This window comes from Nyctibius grandis, chromosome Z, assembly GCF_013368605.1.
Source record: "Nyctibius grandis isolate bNycGra1 chromosome Z, bNycGra1.pri, whole genome shotgun sequence".
NCBI classification, from domain to species: domain Eukaryota; kingdom Metazoa; phylum Chordata; class Aves; order Nyctibiiformes; family Nyctibiidae; genus Nyctibius; species Nyctibius grandis.
In genome coordinates, this window is record NC_090695.1 from 62,477,233 (window position 1) to 62,501,731 (window position 24,499).

Sequence of the window (24,499 nt, forward strand, 5' to 3'; positions counted from 1 at the left end):
ACTGGCCAGAAGGCAAAGACTTCAGAATGCCACCAGAAAAGGAGGTGACACGTGCTGAAGAAGCCCCACCGTATAATGAACTACCAGAGGATGAGAAGCAGTATGCCCTGTTCACCGATGGATCCTGCCGTCTTGTAGGAAAGCATCAGAAGTGGAAAGCTGCTGTATGGAGTCCTATACGACGAGTCACAGAAGCTGCAGAAGGACAAGGTGAATCAAGTCAATTTGCAGAGGTAAAAGCCATCCAGCTGGCTTTAGACATTGCTAAACGAGAAAAGTGGCCAAGGCTGTATCTCTATACTGACTCATGGATGGTAGGAAATGCCTCATGGGGGTGGTTAAAGCAGTGGAAGCAAAGCAACTGGCAGCGCAAAGGTAAACCTATTTGGGCTGCTGAACTGTGGCAAGATATTGCTACTCGGCTAGAGAAACTAGTCATGAAGGTACGTCACGTAGATGCTCACGTACCTAAAAGTCGGGCAACTGAGGAACATCGAAACAACCAACAAGCAGATCAGGCTGCTAAAATGTTCCAAATAGATTTGGACTGGGAACATAAAGGTGAACTATTTTTAGCTCCGTGGGCTCATGACACTTCAGGTCATCAAGGGAGAGATGCAACATACAGATGGGCTCATGACCGAGGGGTGGACTTAACTATGGACTCTATTGCACAGGTTATCCATGATTGTGAAACATGCGCCACAATTAAGCAAGCCAAACGGTTAAAACCTCTGTGGTATGGGGGGCGGTGGTTGAAATATAAGTATGGGGAGGCCTGGCAAATTGACTACATCACACTCCCTCAAACCTGCCAGGGTAAACGTTATGTGCTTACCATGGTGGAGGCGACCACCGGATGGCTGGAAACATACTCTGTGCCCCATGCCACTGCCCAGAACACTATTCTGGGCCTCGAAAAGCAAATCTTGTGGCGACACGGCACGCCAGAGACAATTGAATCGGACAATGGGACTCATTTCAAAAACAGTCTCATAGATAACTGGGCCAAAGAGCATGGCATCGAATGGGTATATCACATCCCCTATCATGCACCAGCATCTGGGAAAATTGAACGATACAATGGGCTGTTAAAAACTACCCTAAAAGCAATGGGGGGTGGAACCTTTAAAAACTGGGATAAGCATTTGGCACAAGCTACCTGGCTAGTTAACACCAGAGGATCTATCAACCGAGCTGGCCCTGCTCAGTCAGATCTTTTACATACAGTAGAAGGGGATAAAGTCCCTGTGGTGCATGAAAGGAATCTGTTGGGAAAAACTGTTTGGGTTCTTCCTGCAACGGGCAAAGGTAAACCCATTCATGGGATTGCTTTTGCTCAAGGACCTGGATGTACTTGGTGGGTGATGCTGCAGCATGGTGGAGTCCGATGTGTCCCTGAAGGTGATCTGATCTTAGGTGAGAATACTTAATTCTGAACTGCATGATGTTAATTGCTGCATAATACTAACAGTGTTCATAAGTGTCTTTCAGGTTGAAGCAGTGGTGATGAGACCGGAGCTAGCTGCAAGTGACGTCCAGTAATCTCCTCCAGACTGACATCTTTAACCTGCAACCCGTGGGCACGAACTGTGACAAAGCTCATACCATCTCTCCTACCCTGGGAGACTCCTAGCCAGATGGAAACCCACAACCTGAACTAAATGAACTTGATGAACTTTTTTTTTTTGTATAGAGATGAATCATAAACTAATGTTATCTGTATATATTTTAAAATGAAAAGGTAGTGGTGATCTGAGTATGACGTGAATGGTATGGAATAAGGTGTGGAATGTCCTGGTTTGGCCTAAACCAGGCCAATTTTCTTTTCAGTGATTTTTACTTTCAGCTAAGTCTCCTCGAAGTAACTGCACTTTCTGAAACTAACTGCATGTTTTGCAGACAGTGTCTGCTTCTAGGACTGATAACGCTCGAAGTTTGTAGTTATCGCTGAGGCACCGGTAGGGGTGTTGTGCAGAAAGGCTCTTGCTGTACTTGTTCTTAGAGAAACCAAGGTCACTGCTGAATTCCTCACTGCTTACGAGTGAAGAGCCGAAGGGGCATCGCAGCTGCAGGGGGGAGCGGACAGGGCAGGTGACCCAAAATTGACCAACGAAGGTATTCCATCCCATACACGTCATTCTCAGTATAAAGCAGGGGGATCACGAGGGTCTCGCTCTCTTTCTGCTATGGCTGGTGTCCAAGGAGGACTCCGTCTGTTTTCCTGCTGCCCCCGATCCCGATCCGTGCGTCCCTGAATCCAGTTCCCGTCCGTCGCTGGACCCAGCCTGGGCCTTCCCGGAGCCTGCCCTGCAGTGCCGGTGGTGACGTAGCTGACTTCAGGGGAGCTCAGTCTTGGTTTTGTATATATATTTGTATATATTTGATTATTTCTATTATTGTTATTATACTTTTTTTCATTATTATAGTTTATTAAAACTGTTTTAACTTTCCAACCCAGAAGTCTCTCTCCCTTTTCCCTTCCCTTTCCCTCTGGGGGGAGGAGGGGGATAACAGAGAGCATCTGCCGCAGGTTTAATAGCTGGCCCAGCTTTAAACCGTGACAGGGGTCCTGGGCAGGAGGGAGGCCGACATACCAGAGGGGCTCAGGGGAGGCAAGGAGGGTCTGTGGGGCTGGGGCAGGTTCAGCGTGGAGCACAGAAGGTGTCGGGCGCCTCACAGCACATCCCAGTGCCTATGGGGCAGGCATCAAGGGGACAGGGACAGGCTCTTGCCACCACTGCCTGGCAGGAGGGTGAGAGACGGTGGCACCTTCTGATACTAGAGAGGTTCAGGCTGCAGATAAGGAATCAGCACCAAAATCCTTGTCATGATAAAGAGGCACTGGAATGGGTTGCCCAGAGAGAAGGTGGGATCACTGAGCCTGGAGGTCAATCTCCTAGACCTGAGTAGCCACAGCCGAGAGCATCCAGGTCTATATTCATTGCTGACCCTGCCGTGAGACTGTGGTTGGAGAAGAGACGTCCTCAGTCCCCTTCTAGTAGGTGTGGTTCAGTGCTTTGGTTATTGCTATGACCCAGCACGAAGGGGAACACCTGAGCGCGGAAGCCTCCAAACTGGCAGAAAAAGGGCTGTGAGAATGGCAGGTGTTGATGGCCCTCACACGAGTACTTCCTCAGGATCACACCCACATGCAGCTTCTCGGGGCACCCAGGCAGGGACAATCCAGGAGACATGAGGAGGCCTCTAAAGGTTGTGTCTCGTGGCCTCTGTCTCACCTCAGGTCATTCTGTCCAGACTAAGTGGAAAAACACATTTAGCTGCTTGCAAATAGGTGGATACGACAGCATGCACGTGGATGGGTGAAATCAGTTTTGATTTGCAATAAAAATCTCCCTCCTTGCTTTGAACTTTGCAACATTATTGAGATTTGTTGATAGAGTTTGCAACAGAGGTTTTGGGCTGCAAGGCCCAGAATGCCTCGGGAGACCCTCACAAACTCTGCCTACCGACCAATGGTGTAACATGATCTAAAGAATTAAAGGATAAGATTACTTATCGTATTGCATGGCCCTTCTTGCTCACACAGGATTTGGGACTGGGGGGCACATTGCTATTCAGGGGTTAAAGCCGTTCCACTTACACACGGGTACAGTGTGCTATAGGGAGTGTGAAAGAATAGCGTGGCCTCTAACTATTATATAGGCACATACCTATGAAAGCAAACCTGGTAATTTTCACTCAACTGCAAATTGAAACAGATGGGTGCTAAATTTATGTAAGGTTCAAATCAGCATAATCTTGATATATAAAACTCTGATTGTTATTCAGGACATTTTAAAAGGTTCCATACTCAAAACACATAGAGAAATAAATATATATTCTACTGTAAAAGTCTAATATATAATATTATATAAAATATTATATATGTAATATGTATTATAATTATGGAATACTTCAAAAATCTGTGATGGCACTACATATAGTAAGAACAATTCAAACTTCACATTAACTTATTTCAGCAGCACTATGCCAGCATATTGTGATTATGGCATGTTATATCCAGCACAGCCTTTGTATAGACTAATTGAAGGAAAAAGAATAGGTCATACACCAATGCAAACTCCATAAGAAAACTGTCAGTCAGCAGAAATGTTTGTGATGTGGCTTTCCAAAAAGAAGGATTTTTCTGAATATACTGATGGTCTTGTGTACTGATGGTCCTAGATCCAGCTGTAGTGCCTGCAAATACAGGTATGTGGTTTGGTATATGGCCTGCTACACACAGCCTCTTAAACAGATATCTAAAGATGCAAGGGCTTAAAAATACTATGAAACTGTCTGCTTTTATTTTTATTGTCTTAAAAATGTAATTTTAGTCTTTTTAAATATTAGACCCTAAGGTACAATTAGTCCTGATGTTTTTATTAGGTAAAACAAATCTGTACTCACGATTATAGACTCTAGGTTTGCAGTCACGTGAATCTCAATGTATTAAGGAGAGAAGCCATGCTAATTCCATACAGATGTGCTGATTTTCAGACTGAAAAGGAAATGCTAGTTATACCCCTTTCCCCTTCAGCCTACAGTAGAACATTTCACAGATTGCATGTGCTTTGCTTTCAGAGAAAAATAGTCATAGATCTCTTTGACCAGATACTCTGTTTTTAACTTGCCATTGCCATTATGAAATCAAAAACCTGTGTTTGCTAATTCAAGCATCATATCTATGATGTATATATATTTTTAACAATCTAGGAAACCTAGCCTTTGGGCCTCAGATTTTTTTTCAACATGCACACACAAAGATATGAACAGCTTTAGTCTCTAAAATGTTCTCCTTTGCTTATGAAGAAAGCATATTTATATTTTTATATATTTGCAAATATACAGATATGGTTTTATATATGTAAAATGTAAGTATTTTGTAGGAGGACTTGGTATCAGATCCCCAATTAGAGCTAAGAAAACCGAACAAAGAAAATGTGTTAGTACTTACTTTAGCCTAGAAAGCACTTTTCACAGAATAAAAGCAAAGACTTGTAAGACTACCATGGTAGAGCTTTTCAGACCCACAGCTAAAACAAAGCCACATTCTCCACTGATTTCCATTGGCACAAACCTTAAAGAGACTTTCAGTAGTGGAAAATATATGTGAGTGTGACATCTTCCCAGCCTGAGAAAACTCATAGACCCAGCCAGAGATGAGAATGACTAGAATAACAGAAGAAAGGCAGAATATGCTGCTTTGGGTGAACCTGTTACATACTTTTCAAACTGAAAAGTCATCTTTGCACATCACAGTCCATCTTTGAAAGAATGCAGATTTCAACATAGTTTCTTTGTTCAAAACATTCATCCTTCTCCATGCTGTGTACCAGGTCTTGCCAGTTATGGGCATGCTTCAACAACTGGTAATATGACTCCTATTTGTAAACATGGTGTAGTAAAACTTCTCCTAAATCACTGCTCAAGGGATTCACAAAGTTCTGTTGCCAAACAGAAGTGGTCTTTAACTACTGGTCAAACAAAATTTGTACTTGAACCTGTGAGGATCCTTCAGGCCACTTAGAATGTGGTTGAGGTCAGGAGGGACACCTACTTATGCAGCAGATCCTCTCTGTCATTATAGTCTTACACACTGCATTATAAAACACCTTTTTATTATGTTATAGTTCAGTTAACTTTATTGAAAGAATGTTGTTGTGAAAGTGTTTTCTAGAATGTTCTTTTTAGCGAGGTAATGCCAAAGGCAGAAGGAACACAACCTCTATGTAATATTCTTGTAACACATCTTTTTTTCTCCCTAACCTGTTGATATCTGTTTATCAAATTACTTGAGTTGAGTGTCATTCAAGATCATCTTAATTGTAAAACAATTCTGCTACTATTTACAATTTTTACTGGTTTTTATATTATTACAGTGACATCTAGGGGCTTTATTAATGGATCGGGACTGTGTTCTGCAAGTGTGGGATAAACACATGAATTAAACTTTCTTGATAGCAAAATATTACGATCAATATAAAAGAGGCAGGAATTATCTAAGAGAGACTGCACGGAAGAAATATTAATAAGCTTGACAGTATTCATTATGCATGTGGCATAGGTATTTATTAAAAAATACAGAGATACTAATGAGGGAAAAAAGAGAATGTTTTACAGATACCTTCAGGATTTATTTTTCCAAAGAGGAAAAAGAGCAAGAAAGATGCAGAAACATATCAAGTTTTTAAGCATGCTTGTCTATGAAGGTTTGTTCCACATGCCAGACAACAGTCAATCTCTTGATCCCAAAGAGGAGTGACTGCAAGAGTCTTAGAAAGTAAGATCACATAACCTATATTTGATGTAATAGCGAATGTGAAATCAGTGAAACCATGGAAGAAGTTTATCTTTGTATTAGCAATCTGGATATACATTGCATTTTGAAGCACTAGTCAAAGGGTGATCGTCATTGGCATGTGAGATGACAGGCAGAACAAGACTTTTAGTCACATACATGGAACATCATATACAGTGCAAATGATGCAAATTGCAAATGATGGTGAGAGTATGGGCCTGAATGACAGGCAGGATGGCAATCCTACTAAAAATATTTAGAGAAAGGAGTTGGGAAAAACATGAAGCTAAGTTTTGTTTTATACTTGCAGACGTTGCACTAACAGCCCGAATTCCAAGGCAACGAATTAGAGAAACAGGCCCAGATTTAATTTAGAGGACAAAAACTTTGATCAAATGGGGAGACTAGAACCAAGAAGGAGACTATAGCTTCAATTCTTTGGAAAAGTGTTAATCTAGATGAAAGACAGAGCATGGAAAAATAAGAAAGCCAGAAACATAGTTCTGAGGTTTTTAAATACAGTAGGAGGGCTAAAGAGTGCATTTTATCTCATCTTGTCTTATCTCAGATACCTTAATCTCAGAAATTTTAAGATTCATGTCCACCAATAGTTCCCCAAGCTAGATTCAGGGGGTGTGGGGGTTGTTTGGGGTTTTTTTTGAACAATCTTAAGGCTGTAACATGATGTCTGACTGTTTCCTGTAGCCTACTCTCCTGACAGGCAGCAAATTATTTGCAAGACTAGAATGTCTGCCAGTTGCTGTATTTGCTATTTCAGCATATTCTCAACTGCATCAATATAACGTCAAATTCTTTTGTCCCATTTTGACAGCAGAACTAGTATGCCCCCTGTCCCCGCACACCCTGCACCCTTTGTAGCCAGCCTAATTACTGGGGATAAATTTGTTTCCTTTCTTTTTGTAACTGCAATGTGACATGTTCCTTTGGAAGATGTCATTAATCTAATTTCTGGATTTTCCTGGCATTTTAAAAATACAGTACCAGAACCTCCTGAATTCTCTTAAATGTGATGTACCTAAAATCTGTAATTTGAAACTTCAGGGAGTTTATGCTTTACTTCACCAAGAAGTAGCTAAATTGTTAATGTTAAAAAAACCCAAAACAAACAGGCCACAGTTTCAAACAGTTAGGCTGAATCAAATTTACACTCATCTCCAGAAAGAGATGTTATAATGATTTACGATTGGTAGTAGTATGGCACTGGTGATACTGACTGCATGAGACTTTTTGGTAGAAAAGTGTTTTCATGCAGAATGCTCTCTCTTACTTTCAACTATTTGTTTAAAATAAAGAAGAAAACAGTCAGAATTTTTACTTTTATTAAAAGTGGTTGTCTTTCCCATTAAATGTTAAATCCATTAAATCATTGTTCACACAAAGAATATTACATTTCTTTCTATGTACTCTCATCAAGATTAAAATGACTAAAAGTTTTAACTAGCCCAGAGTCTCACTCATTTAAACTATCACAAATCCAGCTTTCCTTTAGACTTGCCAGCAGTATCCATACAAACAAGGTACAGGTACAGAGAAAGGAGAGGGAAAAGAAAGTACAAAACATGCTGAGAGAAGTCAACAGATAATTCATGTTTGCTGGAAAAAGACTGTGGATGAGCTATGGATATATTGCTTTGTCTAGAAAACAAAAATGTTCTTCAATACAAGTTACTCCAGATTTAACCTTGGAAAAACTGAGAGCAGAAATTGGCAAGTGTGATTTTCATGGGTCTTCTTCTTAATGTTAATTGAATTATCAAATCTACACTACGTTAAGGAAAAGTAGTTTGAAGCCTTTTTCATTTGGTGATGTAATGCGACTCAAATCCAGACTTCCTCACCCCTTTGCTCTAATATTATCATTCTTTATGTTATTGGGAAAATAGGAATACAAACAAGGTAAAAAATTAAAATGTTTCCAGCCACTGCAAATTTGATCACCAGCTATTACAAAATAGTTCAATCCTGCTTATCTATCGAAGTAAGAACATACATGTATCCAATCATTTTCTCAGTTTTCCCTTGTCTAATACCATATTTTTTCTGATAATATGGAATAATAATTTCTAATTGGAATTATAAATTTAATATTTTGAATTCATAATTCCCTACTTTATAAAGATTTTGAACTCAGTCTACTGAAATTACTTGTGAGAAAACTCTGGCACCTGAAAACACAGTGATGGCTAGGACACTGGTCACCATGGACAGAAAGAGGTAAAGATATAGGGCAGTAAGAGGTGTTCTAAAGGAGTCCCAGTTCAGTATTTGAAAATGTCTGGGCAGCTCTTTTGGTCACCTTTATCATCCTAATCAAAATAAAACTGAAGAGGAAATTTGGTTAAAGTTCTCAATAAATGATCATTACATAAACTGAAATATATTTTAGGTATGTCGAGACAAATCAATTTAAACTCTTTTAGGCTTATGAATAACAAGCTGAATAGTAGCATCTGGGTAGAAAATGTCTTTGTATTAATCCAGAGAGTAGCACTGAAAATTTTGACTGTAAAGGAAAAGACAAAAGTCAGTATTGACCTATTAAAGAAAGAGGCCTTTGCAGTAGCAGAACAAGACACAGCAGGCATTAACAAAAGAGATGGGCAGAGGCTACTTCTGATAAACTGTGCTGTTCAGAAGTCACTCCGAACTAAGGATGACCACAGCTATCTGCTTCCTGCAAGGTTTGATTTCTCCACAAAAGAAAAGGAAGAAACCAATTCTCCAGTCACACCATATCCTTTTAAAACACACGCTTCCCTACTACTATTGGCTTCCCATGAAGACCCACATTCAGTTTAAGCATCCTTCCCTCTTCTCATTCGTAGTAACAGGCCACAGGAACTCTCGAGATGGGAGATGATCTTTGTTCAGTCGATTCATACAATGGCGCTTTGATCCTTAACATGGACTTTAGCTCTTACCTAAATGACTGTGCTGCCATTGCATCTGTGGACTGTAAATTCAGACTCACTGTGTCTGCTACTGTGGTCATTTTCTGTGCAAAACACCATAACCAGCTTTGGTCTTCTGCGTTCAGAGACAACATGTATAATAATAGCAGGCTGTAAATGCTTTCCAGATCAGAGATTATTTCCATGCAGATTATTAGCATAATGATGCTTTGATCCCTGACATGGATGACAAAAACTCAGCTGATAGAAGTGTTTTATAAGCTAGTAAGTAGCAAAATGCTATTTCTTCCTCCCATCTCCAAATAAATTCATTTAGGCCTCAAATGGTAAAAATTAAGATATGTAATATTTATTCCAAGTTTTCTGTGCTTTTATTGTAACTCAATATGACAATGTCTTCTGTTTTTTTCCTTTAGTTTCCACAAACAAGAAAACCAAGCAAACAATAGAGGGACATACAAACCCACATTTTTCCCCCATGGGTAAAAATTCTGAAAATTTGACACGATTAAAAGAAATTAATGGATGTATTGTGCAATGTAACTGTTGCTCTTGCTGACTGCATTGAAATCAGCATTTCAAACATTCTAGAGTCAGCGAAATCAATACTTTCCAACATGATCACATATGCTAGGCGCATGGGAATTCACTGATGGACCTTGAGAAATACACTGAACAAGGACAACTGGAATTTCTGGAATGGGTGAAATGCACGCTGTAGAACAGATACTCGAATCAGTTGTGCAACTGATTATAGATCTCTCATATGTTGCCTACTTTGGCAACTTCACAGTTACATTAGACTGGCATAAGCACTAGGACAGAAGGAAACAGATTGTTAGCAAAAGCTAACCAGAATCCACCAATAATTTGACCTTGCCACCTTCCCTAGTTTTCTTATGCCTTCCTTCAAGCCTGGTATGTACATGTGTCAGCTAAGTCTCTGTTCCACTATATGAGTATTTCTGTTGTGTACCAAACACTTGTCTCTCGGAAATGGAAAGGAATAAGGCTAAGAGTGCAGTGAACTTAGAGTGGCACATCTGGCCACTTTTGCATTTGTTAATTAAATTTTCATGAAAAAAGAAAACTAAAGCTCTTCCCTGCATTTCATCTTCCTTGTACTTTGTCTCACCTTTGCAGTCATGTGAACAAACTCTGCTGCCTACAGCTGCTTGGCAGAATACCTCCTGAGCGCAGCAGACCAACCAACAAGAGATACTGCCCTGACAAAGCAGACACAGTATGAGACTGAAAAAGTTTTTGACAAGAATTATTAGCGTTTTGTCCTGAGGATTATATGAGAATTCTGGAGCAGGGAAACATGTATCACAAAGAACAAGTTACAGCAATTCCTGAACTTGCAGCTGCCAGAATTATGAAAATCAGGCAGGGGAAAAAGCTGCCTTCTGCTAGACAAATCAGAGTCTGGCTCATAAGGAACATGGACTGAAAGATGCATCTGAAAATCACACTTCATTTAATGCCACAAAGCAAAGCTCCTGAAGAATGCATTCCCCATTCCAGCTCATGTTTGGTCTCTGCTACTTCTTCGCCCCTGGTTACATGCTGTTTGGTCTGAATCATCCAATGCAAAGAGCTTGCATGCATGTGAAAAGCACGATTATGTTGCTACATGTTGCCAAAGATAGGTTTTTCCACTGACTTCTGTCTCGTTTGACTGTTGAAGTGAATTTTCTGAGCTGATTCAAATACATCACTTTCATGGAGACTTTTAATCTGTTTTTTTTTTTTCTTTAATCTGAAAGGAAATAATTCAGATGAAGTCTTATAGTATAGCATTGTTTCACTGCAAGTACAGCTTGCTTTTTTTTCATTTCCTTATTTTGGAGCGTATTCTCTCCATTCCTTCCATAGCTACAGATTGTGCAGGTGGAGAACACAAGCTATTTTCCTAGCCTTTCACAGGACAGCCAGAATTATACACTTTAACCTAAGCACAAATTTATATATGGTAGTGTTGAATAGAAATGGAGTGTTGGAGAAATGCAAAGAAGTGATGTAGCACTTGCTCTGGATCTAAAATATGCTTGCACATTGCTTCAACCATAAAAACTCCATATATGGCATTACCTAAATTACAGGTGGAAGAAAATTTAAAATTTTATCAGTAAAGTTTTTTGCACTGATTAATTGATGCAGTTAAAAAAGTGAACATCAGGTCTCGTATGCGGAGGATTAAAGCCTAATATGAAAAAACCCGCTAGACTGGTCTAGAACTGTGGTTCCCATACTTGATCTGTAAAGCCATGGTAACTAGTTTGTGGCTGCCCTACAGAACTGTTTTAAGCACTGAAATGCCCAGATTTTAATTACACTTAATTAACTTTAGTTGCAGTGTAAAGTTGGACAGTGATGCATGAAACATAATGAGGTTTAAGAATGATGTTGGTGCAAAGTATTTGGGAGACATTGGTCCAAAAATTAAATTAATTATCCAGGTTAAGTGAAGTTCAAGTACCTTTGGCTATTAAATCTGACAAGTGACTGTGTAGCTAATACTGCAGTATTTTGATTCCATCATGATGTGGTGTATCCCCAGCAGGCAGCTCAGCCCCACACAGCCTTTCATTTATTTCCCCACAGTGGGACATGGGAGCGAATTGGAAGGGTAAAAGTGAGAAAACTTGTGGGTTGAGATAGAGAGTTTCTTAGGCAAAGCAAAAGCTGCGCAAGCAAGCAAATCAAAGAAAGGAATTCATTTACTACTTCCCATTGGTAGGCAGATTTTAAGCCATTTCCAAGAAAGGGCTTTATCACATGTTACTTGGGAAGACAAATGCCACAACTCCGAATGTCCCCCCTTCCTCCTTCTTCCCCCCCAGCTTTATATGCTGAGCATGATGTCATATAGTATGGAATATCCCTTTGGTCAGCTGGGCTCAGCTGTCCCAGCTGTGTCCGCTCCCAGCTTCTTGGGCACCACCAGCCTACTCACTGGTGGGGTGGTGTGAGAAACAGAAAAGGCCTTGATGCTGCAGAAGTACTGCTCAGCAGTAATGAAAACACAGGTGCTTATCAACATTGTTTGGTCACAAATCCAAAACAGAGCACTATATGACCTATGATGAAGGAAATTAACTCTATCCCAGCCAAAACCAGCACACATAATCTTTCCTGTATAAGAAGCATATTATTTGGAATTTAGGAACTAGTTATTGATGAACATTATTGTAGCTGACAGATACAAAACAATTGGATTAATTTAAGTCTTCAAGTTTTTTACTTCTAAAACTTTTAATTCATGCATAGGTAAAAGAAAACCAGGAAATCGCTTACCTGTTTCCAACAGAGAAACCTATGTACACACAAGGTTCCACAGTTTAGTCTTACCTGTGGGGAGGCACTTCCTTTTGATGTTTGCTAGTTCTATGCACAATGACAGACTATAGAATACTTGCACAGCTTCAGGTTTGTATCATGCTATCTGTAGATGCTTTTGCCAGAAGTTTTAAATAAAAACTCTTTCTAAAACAAATGCAGTCATGCATGTGGATATCATAGACCAAAGTAATTTCACATCTTTAACCATCCTGCATATATCATTTTAAGAGGCAGCTATCAAATGGTGACCACATACAAATTCTTGTATTAAGAAAATTCTCTTCTGTACACTCAATATTAGTGTGCTGTATTTTACCAACAGTCCTGTACTGAAGTGTGAGATGTGCATTAACACAGGACTAAGACTTTAAAAAAAATCTGTTTCTCAGCTAACAGTAACAGAGCTGGTAAAAAGAATATTCTTATTTTCTTGTCCTACAGAAAATGTTATCGACATTAACAGATTATACCCGTATTTTTTCTTAATGTACCTTCAAATAGTTCAGCAAAGCTTAAGATACCAAGTTATATTTAACTGGATATAATGCAATGATATTTCTAGAATGATTTTATCCCTCTGTACTTGTGAACAGGAAAGCTGACACTAACAAAGGCCCTGTCCGTAGCATATCATAGGTGGGAGATATAATGCCACATCTACACACAGAACTCTTAACAAAAAGGAAAACAGAGACATTAAATGGGGGAACTACAGCCAGCCTCCCTTTAGAAGATAACATTCCAGTATTTCTAAATCAAGGTATGTGCATTCAGATTACTATTATTTTAATAGAAACTCTCAATGTTTTCAATAACAATAAAATGCTTCTAAGAAATTTTCATGCATATTTTTTGAAAGGAAAAGTTTTGGATGAAAATACTCTGCTCTTTCTGGGATGCATCTATACTTTGGAAGGATTGATCACTCAAAATATGTCAATATTTCAAATCCCACAATTCCTCACAATATATTTATTCGTCTTGAAAAATAAATCATTTAAAATATTTAAAATTTTACTTAAGTATTGAAGATCTTCAGCCTGGAGAAGAGAAGGCTCCAGGGACATCTTCTACCAGCCTTCCAGTACCTGAAGGGGGCCCACAGGAAAGTGGGAGAGAGACTTTTTACAAGGGCATGTAGTGACAGGACAAGGGGGAAAGGTTTTAAACTGAAAGAGGGTAGATTTCGATTAGATATTAGGAAGAAATTCTTTACTGTGAGGGTAGTGAGATACTGGAACAGGTTGCCCAGAAGAGTTGTGGATGCCCCCTCCTTGGCAGTATTCAAGGCCAGATTGGATGAGGCTTTGAGCAACCTGGTCTGGTGGAAAGGTGTCCCTGCCTGTGGCAGGGGGGTTGGAACTAGATGATCTTTAAGGTCCCTTCCAACCCAAACCATTCTATGATCCTAAGATTCTATGTATGAAATTGCCATTGAAATCAGCATTTCAGAGGTGAAATTAAAACAGGAGAGCTGCTGGAGGCCTTTATTCCAGATTCTAAAGTCCAGTAAACAAAGTGAGTATACATTATTGATAGAACAAACACAGGTAAATCTTTTGCTTCTGACAAATCCGCGTGGTTTCTTTCAAATTGATACTAATTTTTGTTTGTGCATACCAAGTGGAAGTTTGAGATTTTTAAGAAAGAACAATTTATAATGTATTTTCCCTTCTTATAACCATAACTTCAGTAAAGTATGGGGAACTGATATAAGGAAAAATAGAGTCAGTCCCATCTGATCTTTGTTTAGGGTCTGTCCTGTCCATTGCAGGTGAGAAGGACTCTGGCCTCTTTAGGCAATAATCAACTTTACCCTTTACTGGCAGTTCTTACTCTATTCTAACTGCAAGACCCACCCTTTCTCTTGCTCATAACTGGAATGAAAAATGTCTCATTGATGTTTTTCCCTTTCCTTTGGGTCAGGTGCTGGCATATTGACACAAGCTGACCTATAATCATATGAACAGCCATAATCATTTCAACAGGATTACTCCTGGAGTACACTAGTAGCTAGCATGAAGAAAAGTGGCAAGATATGAACCTTCTGGGTTGTCACGGTTTAAAGCTGGGCCGGCTATTAAACCTGAGGCAGACGCTCTCTGTTAACCCTCCCCCCCCACCTGAAGGGAAAGGGAAAGAGAAAAGGGAGAGAGACTTCCGGGTTGGAAAGTTAAAACAGTTTTAATAAACTATAATAATGAAAAAAAAAGTATAATAATAATATTGGAATAATCAAATATATACAAATATATACAAAACCAAGATCGAGCTCCCCCGATGTCAGCCACGTCACCACCGGCACTGCAGGGCAGGCTCCGGGAAGGCCCAGGCTGGGCCCAGCGACAGTCGAGAGCTGGATTCAGGGATGCACGGCTCGGGATCGGGGGCAGCAGGAAAAAGGACAGAGTCCTTCTTGGACACTGGCCAAAGCTCAAGCCGCAGAAGCAGCCCGAAGCAGCAGAAACACCCAAACACCAGCAGGCAGAAGGGGCAGGGGGCAGAAGAAGGGGGTGAGACCCTCGTGATCCCCCCGTTTTATACTGAGAATGACGTGTATGGGATGGAATACCTTCGTTGGTCAATTTTGGGTCACCTGCCCTGTCCGCTCCTCCCTGCAGGTGCGACCCCCCCTTCGGCTCTTCACTCGTAAGCAGTGAGGAATTTAGCAGTGACCTTGGTTTCTCTAAGACTAAGTACAGCAAGAGCCTTTCTGCACAACATCCCTACCAGTGCCTCAGTGATAACTACAAACTTCGAGTGTTATCAGTCCTAGAAGCAGACACTGTCTGCAAAACATGCAGTTAGTTTCAGAAAGTGCAGTTACTTAGGAGAGACTTAGCTGAAAGTAAAAATCACTGAAAGGAGAATTGGCCTGGTTTAGGCCAAACCAGGACATGGGTAGTAACAGCGGCCACTCTGTGACCTCACCTATGCATCCTCTTCCTGCCCATTCCCCACCCAAATGTACCATTTAATGTCCATTTAAACCTTAAACATGGACAAGTGTACTCAGCTTCTAGTTTCTCCCAGGAGAACTGCTGATCCAGAACTAGAGAAGCTTGGATTCGGTTTCCCTGCTCTTCTAACAGGGCAATAGTGTAGCTAAGCTGAAGAAGGGTTTTCATAGATTGTTGCAGGTTTTTCATAATTAACCCTTTCACAATTAACCCTTTATTGTCCAAAGGAAGGGTGTCTTAAAGCAATGTCAGCAGTACACTGCCCTCGATTTTCCTTGTTCAGTCTTCTGCTGAAGTACATAAGTGTGCCAACAGCTACTAAATACAGCTGCTTAGTGACCTCAGAGCTGAAGTCTAGACATAAAACTAAGACACATCTTTAAAGAAATCCTTTTAATATCATCCAAACCAACACAGTTTAGTTGGTTACAAAATGCTTTAAGCCAAAATCTTACATTATGCAACTTTGCCCAAAACAGGTGCTTCAGTAATAGAGATATTCAAAGATATTTTTTTCCTTTCCTTAAATTGAGTGAAGCGAGTTTTCCATCTCTAAGTGATGCTTAGATTCCTACAAGTATATTAGCCAGCAAAGAAAAGCAAAGCGGCGGCAGCAGCGAAAGCGGCGGCAGCGACTTGTGGTTAGTGCGGGGGCGAGGCGACATCGGGCTTAACCGGGCGGTTTTTCGTACTCTGGGCCCCCCCTGAGCCACCTGCGAGCATCAGCCCCGAGCTGCTTCCTCCTGACCCCGGACCCGGAGGTTCCTGGCAACGAATCAGGAGAGGAGGGGGCGTAGCCAGAGGCACCGCGGAGGCACCGCGGGCGATTTAAACGCGGTGAAACCAGAACAAACAGCTGACAGCGGCGGCAGCAGCGAAAGCGGCGGCAGCGACTTGAGGTTAGTGTGGGGGCGAGGGCGACATCGGGCTTAACCGGGCGGTTTTTCGTACTCTGGGCCCCCCCTGAGCCCCCCGCGAGCATCAGCCCCGAGCTGCTTCCTCCTGACCCCGGACCCGGACCCGGAGGTTCCCGGCAACGAATCAGGAGAGGAGGGGGTGTAGCAGGAGGCACTGCGGAGGCACCGCGGGCGATTTAAACGCTCCACCCCCTGTTATCGGGTGATAAAAAGCCTCCTGGAGGGCAGGGACTAGTCCCTGGCCAGAAGGGAGAGAGAGACGGAGACTCAGCTGTGACTGTGTGAGTCAGCAGTGACTGGGTGTGTCCCAGGGCAGGAGAGGCTGCAGTTGTTTGCAGCTCGTTGGGGAGGGCACTGACTCCCTCCCAGTGCACAAGGCGAGGAAGGTGCCAAGGACCTGTGAACCAGGGGTGGCACCAACAGGTATTTCCCAGCTCAGTGAAAGAACAATGGTATCTACCCGGTGGAAGAAGACTAAAATGGATGTGGGAACCCAGACAGAGCTCCCACGGAAGGAGGCGATGGTGCAGGTTGCAGGCTGCAGGGAATGCTACACCGTCTCTGTGGTGACAGGGGGCTGTGTGCGCTGTGAGCAAGTAGATGATCTGCTCGGCCGAGCGGCACAGCTGCAAAGCCAGGTTGAAAGGCTTCAAGCCGAAGTAGAAAGGCTTAGGAGCATTCGGGAGGCTGAAATGGAGATAGACTGGTGGAGCCAGGCTCTGCCCTCCCTGCAACAAAAATGGGAGCACCTGCCAGAGAGCTCCCAGGATCGAGGGACCCCTGTACTCTGCCCCTCTCAGGTGGAAAACAATAACCTAGAGGAGAGGAGTGAGTGGAGGCAAGTCTATGGCCGTGGCAAAAGGCGAGTGCCCTCCTTGCCTACCTTGCCTCCACAGGTGCCTCTGAGCAATAGATATGAAGCCCTAGTGGAATACAGCCGGTCCAACGGGGATGTGGTGGAGAGGCAACCTATATCAGAGGTCCCACCACAGTCAGAAAAACCTGACGGGTGTATAGCTACCTCCTCCACAAGGAAGAAGAGAAGAGTTTTAGTGGTTGGAGACTCCTTCCTAAAGGGATCTGAGGGCCCAATACGCAGAGCTGACCCCCATCACAGGGAGGTCTGCAGCCTGCCTGGAGCCCGAATCAGGGATATCACCAGGCAACTCCCCAACCTGGTGAAGGCCACAGACTACTACCCCCTGCTGATCTTCCAGACAGGTGGGGAAGAAGCTGCATCCCGTAGTCTGAGGGGGATGAAGAAAGACTACAAGGCCCTAGGACGGTTGGTGAAAGAGTCTGGAGCACAAGTTGTTTTCTCCTCCCTCCTTCCATTTTCGGGTGATGACGTGGGATGGAATAGTAGGATTCTCTCGATTAACGCCTGGCTACGAGACTGGTGCTACAGGCAGGGCTTTGGGTTCTTTGATAATGGCTGGTTTTATAAGACAACAGGCGTGACAGTAATACATGGGAAAGGCTTATGTCGTAGGGGCAAAAGGGTTGTGGGACAGGAATTAGCAGGGCTCATTCAGAGAGCTTTAAACTAGATTCGAAGGGGGATGGGGTGGTAGCTGGGCTTGCACCACTGGAGCAACGCTCTAGTGTTGAGGTAGACCAGGAGGCCTCCCATCCCCCTGGGGTGAAATCGGTGTGCTCAGCTCGCTCCCTGAAATGCCTGTACACCAATGCACGCAGCATGGGGAATAAACAGGAGGAGTTAGAAATCCGTGTTCGGTCAGCGGGCTATGATTTAGTGGCAATCACAGAGACTTGGTGGGATGCCTCGCATGACTGGAATGTGGTCATGGATGGCTATGTCCTGTTCAGGAAAGACAGGCCGCTAAGGAGAGGTGGTGGAGTTGCTCTTTATGTGAGTGAGCAGCTAGAATGCATTGAGTTCTGTCCAGGGGCGGATCAGGAGCGAGTTGAGAGTTTGTGGGTGCGAATTAAGGGGCAGGCTGGCAGGGGTGATACTGTTGTGGGTGTCTATTACAGGCCACCGGATCAGGATGAGGACGGTGATGAGGCCTTCTACAGGCAGCTGAGAGCAGTCTCGCAATTACAGGGCCTGGTTGTCATGGGGGATTTCAACTACCCTGATATTTGCTGGGAGGCCTACTCAGCCAGCCATCCCCAGTCCAGGAGGTTCCTCCAGTGCATTGATGATAACTTTCTGATGCAAATGGTGGATGAGCCAACTAGGAGAGGAGCGCTGCTGGATCTTATCCTCACTAACAAGGAGGGTCTGGTTGAAGAGGTGAAGGTTGAGGGCAGCCTTGGTTGTAGTGACCATGAGATGGTAGAGTTCAGGATCTCATGCGGCAGGAACAGAATAGCTAGCAGAATCACAACCCTGAACTTCAGGAGGGCCAACTTTGGCCTTTTCAAGCAATTGCTAGGGGAAATCCCATGGGACAGGGTACTAGAAGGTAAGGGGGCCCAAGATAGTTGGTTAGCATTCAAGGACTGCTTCTTCTGAGCTCAACATCAGAGCATCCCAGCAGGTAGGAAGTCAAGGAAGGGTACCAGGAGACCTGCATGGTTGAACAGAGAACTGCTGGGCAAACTCAAGTGGAAGAAGAGAGTGTACAGATCATGGAAGGAGGGGCTGGCCACTTGGGAGGAATATAAGTCTGTTGTCAGAGGATGTAGGGAGGCAACTAGGAAAGCTAAGGCCTCCTTGGAATTAAACCTTGCAAGAGAGTTCAAGGACAACAGAAAGGGCTTCTTCAAATACATTGCAGGTAAAGCCAACACTAGAGGCAATGTAGGCCCACCGATGAATGAGGTGGGGGTCCTGGAGACAGAGGATAAAAAGAAGGCGGAGTTACTGAATACCTTCTTTGCCTCTGTCTATACTGCTGGAGGCTGTCCTGAGAAGCCCCGGACCCCTGAGGCCTCAGAAGAAGTCAGGATAGAGGAGGAATCTGTCTTGGTTGATGAGGGCTGGGTCAGGGACCAATTAAGCAATCTGGACGTCCATAAATCCATGGGCCCTGATGGGATGCACCCGCGGGTGCTGAGGGAGCTGGCGGAAGTCATTGCTAGGCCACTCTCCATCATCTTTGCTAAGTCGTGGGGAACGGGAGAGGTGCCTGAGGACTGGAGGAAAGCGAATGTCACTCCAGTCTTCAAAAAGAGCAAGAAGGAGGACCCAGGTAACTATAGACCGGTCAGCCTCACCTCCATCCCCAGAAAGGTGATGGAGCAACTTGTTCTTGGTGCTGTCTCTAGGCACATCAAGGATAGGGGGATCATTAGGGGTACTCATCATGGCTTCACCAACGGGAAGTCATGCTCAACCAACCTGATAGCCTTTTATGAGGATGTTACCCGGTGGATAGATGATGGTAAAGCTGTGGATGTGGTCTATCTCGATTTCAGTAAAGCGTTTGACACGGTCTCCCACAGCATCCTCGCAGCTAAACTGCGGAAGTGTGGTCTGGATGATCGGGTAGTGAGGTGGATTGTAAACTGGCCGAAGGAAAGAAGCCAGAGAGTAGTGGTCAGTGGGACAGAGTCCAGTTGGAGGCCTGTGTCTAGCGGAGTCCCTCAAGGGTCGGTTCTGGGACCAGTTCTATTCAATATATTCATTAATGACTTGGATGAGGGATTAGAGTGCGCTGTCAGCAAGTTCGCTGATGACACGAAACTGTGAGGAGTGGCTGACGCACCAGAAGGCTCTGCTGCCATTCAGAGAGACCTGGACAGGCTGGAGAGTTGGGCGGGGAGAAATGTAATGAAATATAACAAGGGCAAGTGTAGAGTCCTGCATCTGGGCAAGAACAACCCCATGTACCAGTACAAGTTGGGGACAGACCTGTTGGAGAGCAGCGTAGGGGAAAGGGACCTGGGGGTCCTAGTGGACAACAGGATGACCATGAGCCAGCAGTGTGCCCTTGTGGCCAAGAAGGCCAATGGCATCCTGGGGTGTATTAGACGGGGTGTGGTTAGTAGGTTAAGAGAGGTTCTCCTCCCCCTCTACTCTGCCCTGGTGAGGCCGCATCTGGAGTATTGTGTCCAGTTCTGGGCCCCTCAGTTCAAGAAGGACAGGGAACTGCTAGAGAGAGTCCAGCACAGAGCCACGAAGATGATTAAGGGAGTGGAACATCTCCCTTATGACGAGAGGCTGAGGGAGCTGGGTCTCTTTAGCTTGGAGAAGAGGAGACTGAGGGGTGACCTCATTAATGTTTATAAATATGTAAAGGGCAAGTGTCAAGAGGATGGAGCCAGGCTCTTCTCAGTGACATCCCTTGACAGGACAAGGGGCAATGGGTGCAAGCTGGAACACAGGAGGTTCCACTTAAATATGAGGAAAAACTTCTTTACGGTGAGGGTGACCGAACACTGGAACAGGCTGCCCAGAGAGGTTGTGGAGTCTCCTTCTCTGGAGACATTCAAAACCCGCCTGGACGCGTTCCTGTGTGATATGGTCTAGGCAATCCTGCTCCGGCAGGGGGATTGGACTAGATGATCTTTCGAGGTCCCTTCCAATCCCTGACATTCTGTGATTCAGTGATTCTGTGTAATTATATGAATGAATGTTTCTGTAAAACTGAAGCCTTTAATTCTGGCAAATAAAGTCACTGAATTTCCCAAGTGATTTCAACATGCCATAAAAATCAGGATCTCCTTAAACATGAGGTGACTGGTGAATGTGGTGAGCATCTCTTTAAGCACAGGGTGATTTGTGAATGTGGTATTCCCTTCATGCACAGCTCCCCCCACCCCCATGTTCCTTTTTTCACCCCAGTTTGAGACTGGCACGAGCACTACTTTTGAGTGAAGCAGACAATCCTTAGGATGTACTGCCAAAAATAATGGAAAGCTTGGTACAATGGAATGGTATAAAATGGTACCTGAAATGCTTAGAAAACCATAAAACTTAATGTTGCACAGCTCTCATAGTCAGTGCCAACTACTGCAGCTGCTAAGACGTACGTGAGCAATGTGAGGATTTTTTTTTCCTTTTTCTGTGGACTCCCACAGACATCTGTCTTTAAGAAACTTTGTTTATAGTATCAACAGTTACAGCCTGTGAAATGAGCCAGAAAAAGGCTTCTGTGCATACACAAAGGAATGAAAAAGATGACAAACAGCTCCTAACAAATTCCCTCACAAGAATTAATTGTGGAATGAAGCATAGCATCTTAAATATTCTTCAGTAACTCTTCCAAATATCATTTGTAACCCTGACTTGTTGCTAGCCACAATACTGAACAGAAGAAAGCAGAAGAGAACTACAACCCACACTGTGTAACAGGGGTCTGAAGTGCAACACCATGGGTACAGACTCAAAGTTTCCTAAACACCATTAGGCAGACCCCGCTAAAACTGTACAACATGCTGTGTGTGAAGAACAGAGACATGCTCAATCTGTCTATAGCATTCCCTCCCCCTGGCCTCACCATCAAAGACAGACAAGAAGCCACAGATCAGCTGGACCATGAACTTCAGAGAGCAAGTATCTCCTCTTCCCATAATCAGAGTTACTTGCATACTGACTTAGAAATAGTCCTGTAGATGATCTAACGCAGAGTCAGAAAGTGTGATGGAAAGACAGGTTTCTCCCATGCTGCTGTTTCCCTGAAGGATAAAAGATAAGAGGGTTTCTCTGCAGTTTTCTGGGCCAGGTGCTTGAACAGGCCCAGGAGGATTGTGCTGAACACTGCTGAATAGTAAATAGGTTCACCTTTTCCTCACCTTTTATTGCAATTTTATTTCAATAGTCCCAAGACATAGGAATTAGATCTTTACAATCTTACAAATAACATTTGAAGATAATCAATTAAATAATAGTTATCATTCTTCTGAAGCAGATGCTATCATTAGTGTAGGCTGTCTCTGCCTATGATACTGTGGATCGACTCAGCACTATTGTCAGAAATTCAGTGTAGTAGAAATAGGGCTGCAGAAAAGCTTTGTAGTACTTTTGACTCTCTTATCTGAAACTGCAGATTCTGATTTAGACTTGCAAAGAGTTTCAAGAAGATGTACCTGGGACTGAAACTGCAAAGTGTGTACCACTCCTCCTCAAACAAAGAATGGATAATCAAGACCAGATGCGAAAACAAGATAAGATGTACTTGGGGAAACCAAAAGAGAGAGAAAGCAAGTAATCAACTGTCTGAATGTACTGGGGACAGATCTCTGGATCATAAAATAATTTTGGAAATACAATAAATTAATGAAGGATTACAATCATAGAATCATAGTATCATAGAATGGTTTGGGTTGGAAGGGACCTTAAAGACCATCTAGTTCCAATCCCCCTGCCATGGGCTGGGACACCTTGCACGAGACCAGGTTGCTCAAAGCCCCATCCAGCCTGACCTTGAACAATTCCAGGGAGGGAGCATCCATAAGATTCCCATGGTGTCTTTTCTCCCACTGTTATAGTGTTTGTATGCAGATTATAATATTTAGCCCAAATAGAGAAGTCATCAGCAGTGAATTTTTATATACCAAGGGCAAGGAAAGGTGCAAAGCAGGTTTATAAGAAACTGAGAAATTCACACTATCCTCTCCCTGGCAATAAGCCAGGTTTCCAACCTGAAATATATGCGTAGTATATCAAATTGCTTTTTCAAGAGATGATGAACAATTTGACAAATTAAATTTACTGGTACATAACTCTAAACCAAAAATTTTCTATCTCTCTTTGTAATAATGCCTTCAATTATAATAAGAAAAATAGTTCATGAACTCAAAATAAATTTGTGGAATTCTTGAATACCGTAGTCTGGAAATTTAGTAACTCCTCAGGTTTGGTCACCAAACGTCACTCCTGAGAAATGATCTCCATTCCCAGTAGTATTTGAAGCCCGAAGACACTGCTTCCTTTTGCAAATGTAAGGTTAAGAAAGAATTTATATTGAATGTGAATTATATTTTCGAAGAAAAGTCTTACGAACTTTTGAAACTCTCTGGAAAGCTAAAACCAGTTCCAATAATGTTATTGGGCATGAAGCATTTATCTTTATTATTATTATTTACTAAGAAGTTATAGTTATTTATCCATAAGAGTAACCTGCAAAATTTGCATGTTTTTGAAAAACCTTACGTGTGTTCTGACTGCTGACATCTGTGTGTAAGTATACTATCAAACTTGCTTGGTAGTGACGTTGTGCTAGAGTTAACTTTTTGTTGTTGTTGTTATTGAACAAAGAGAAGGCACATATATATAGGAAACAGTTATCCAACTTTTCCAGGGAAGTCGCTTTGGAAAACTACCAAGTAATTTTACATATAAAATGACACAGCTGATGCCATGGTAATGTGGCCAACTTTTAATAGACGTTTCTATCTTTTACAGATCTGAGAAAATAGTGTCTGTAACTTTGAAGGGGTGTTTGCATGTACGCTTTGAACATTCACGTATATGGTAATACTGTGTTGCATGTCATTTACATGCAAAGTTCAAGCCTGGCGTAGGTGAGAGAAGCTTATACCCAGGCATACAGCATACTCTTGCTATCTCTGAGAAAATAATTGTATTCCAAGGCACAAAGTGAAAACTACTTGTTGACAATTTTGCTTTGTTCAAAACAAGTAAAAAGAAACAGACAATCAGTATCCGCACACTGTAATGACATAATGCCACCACCTTTTGGTACTTACAGGACTGCCATAACTTACGCCTTTTTGTAGTAAAGACAGTCCATATTGCAACTATGTAGCCTAGGCCCAAACATACATTTGAACTACACTCTCAGAGAGCTGTACTCTTAAAGCTGTGATTAGCGCAAGTTTAAAACCTATTATGGCCAGCTTTTGAAAGTGTCCTGCCTTTTTTCCATGTCCTAAAATAAAATAAATTAAAAGATATGTTGCTTGGATACATTTGCAGGCATGCTATGAGCTAGACATAAATTACTACACAGCTGTCATCTGTGATCTTATATGAAACTATGTGGTAATTTTTCTGTGTAGCTGTTTTTCCTATTTTGTGCCCACTAAACCATCTCCAGGGTGATAGACAACAAACTTCTAAACTCATAAATAACTTAAATAGTTGTCATTTAAAACAGACAACAT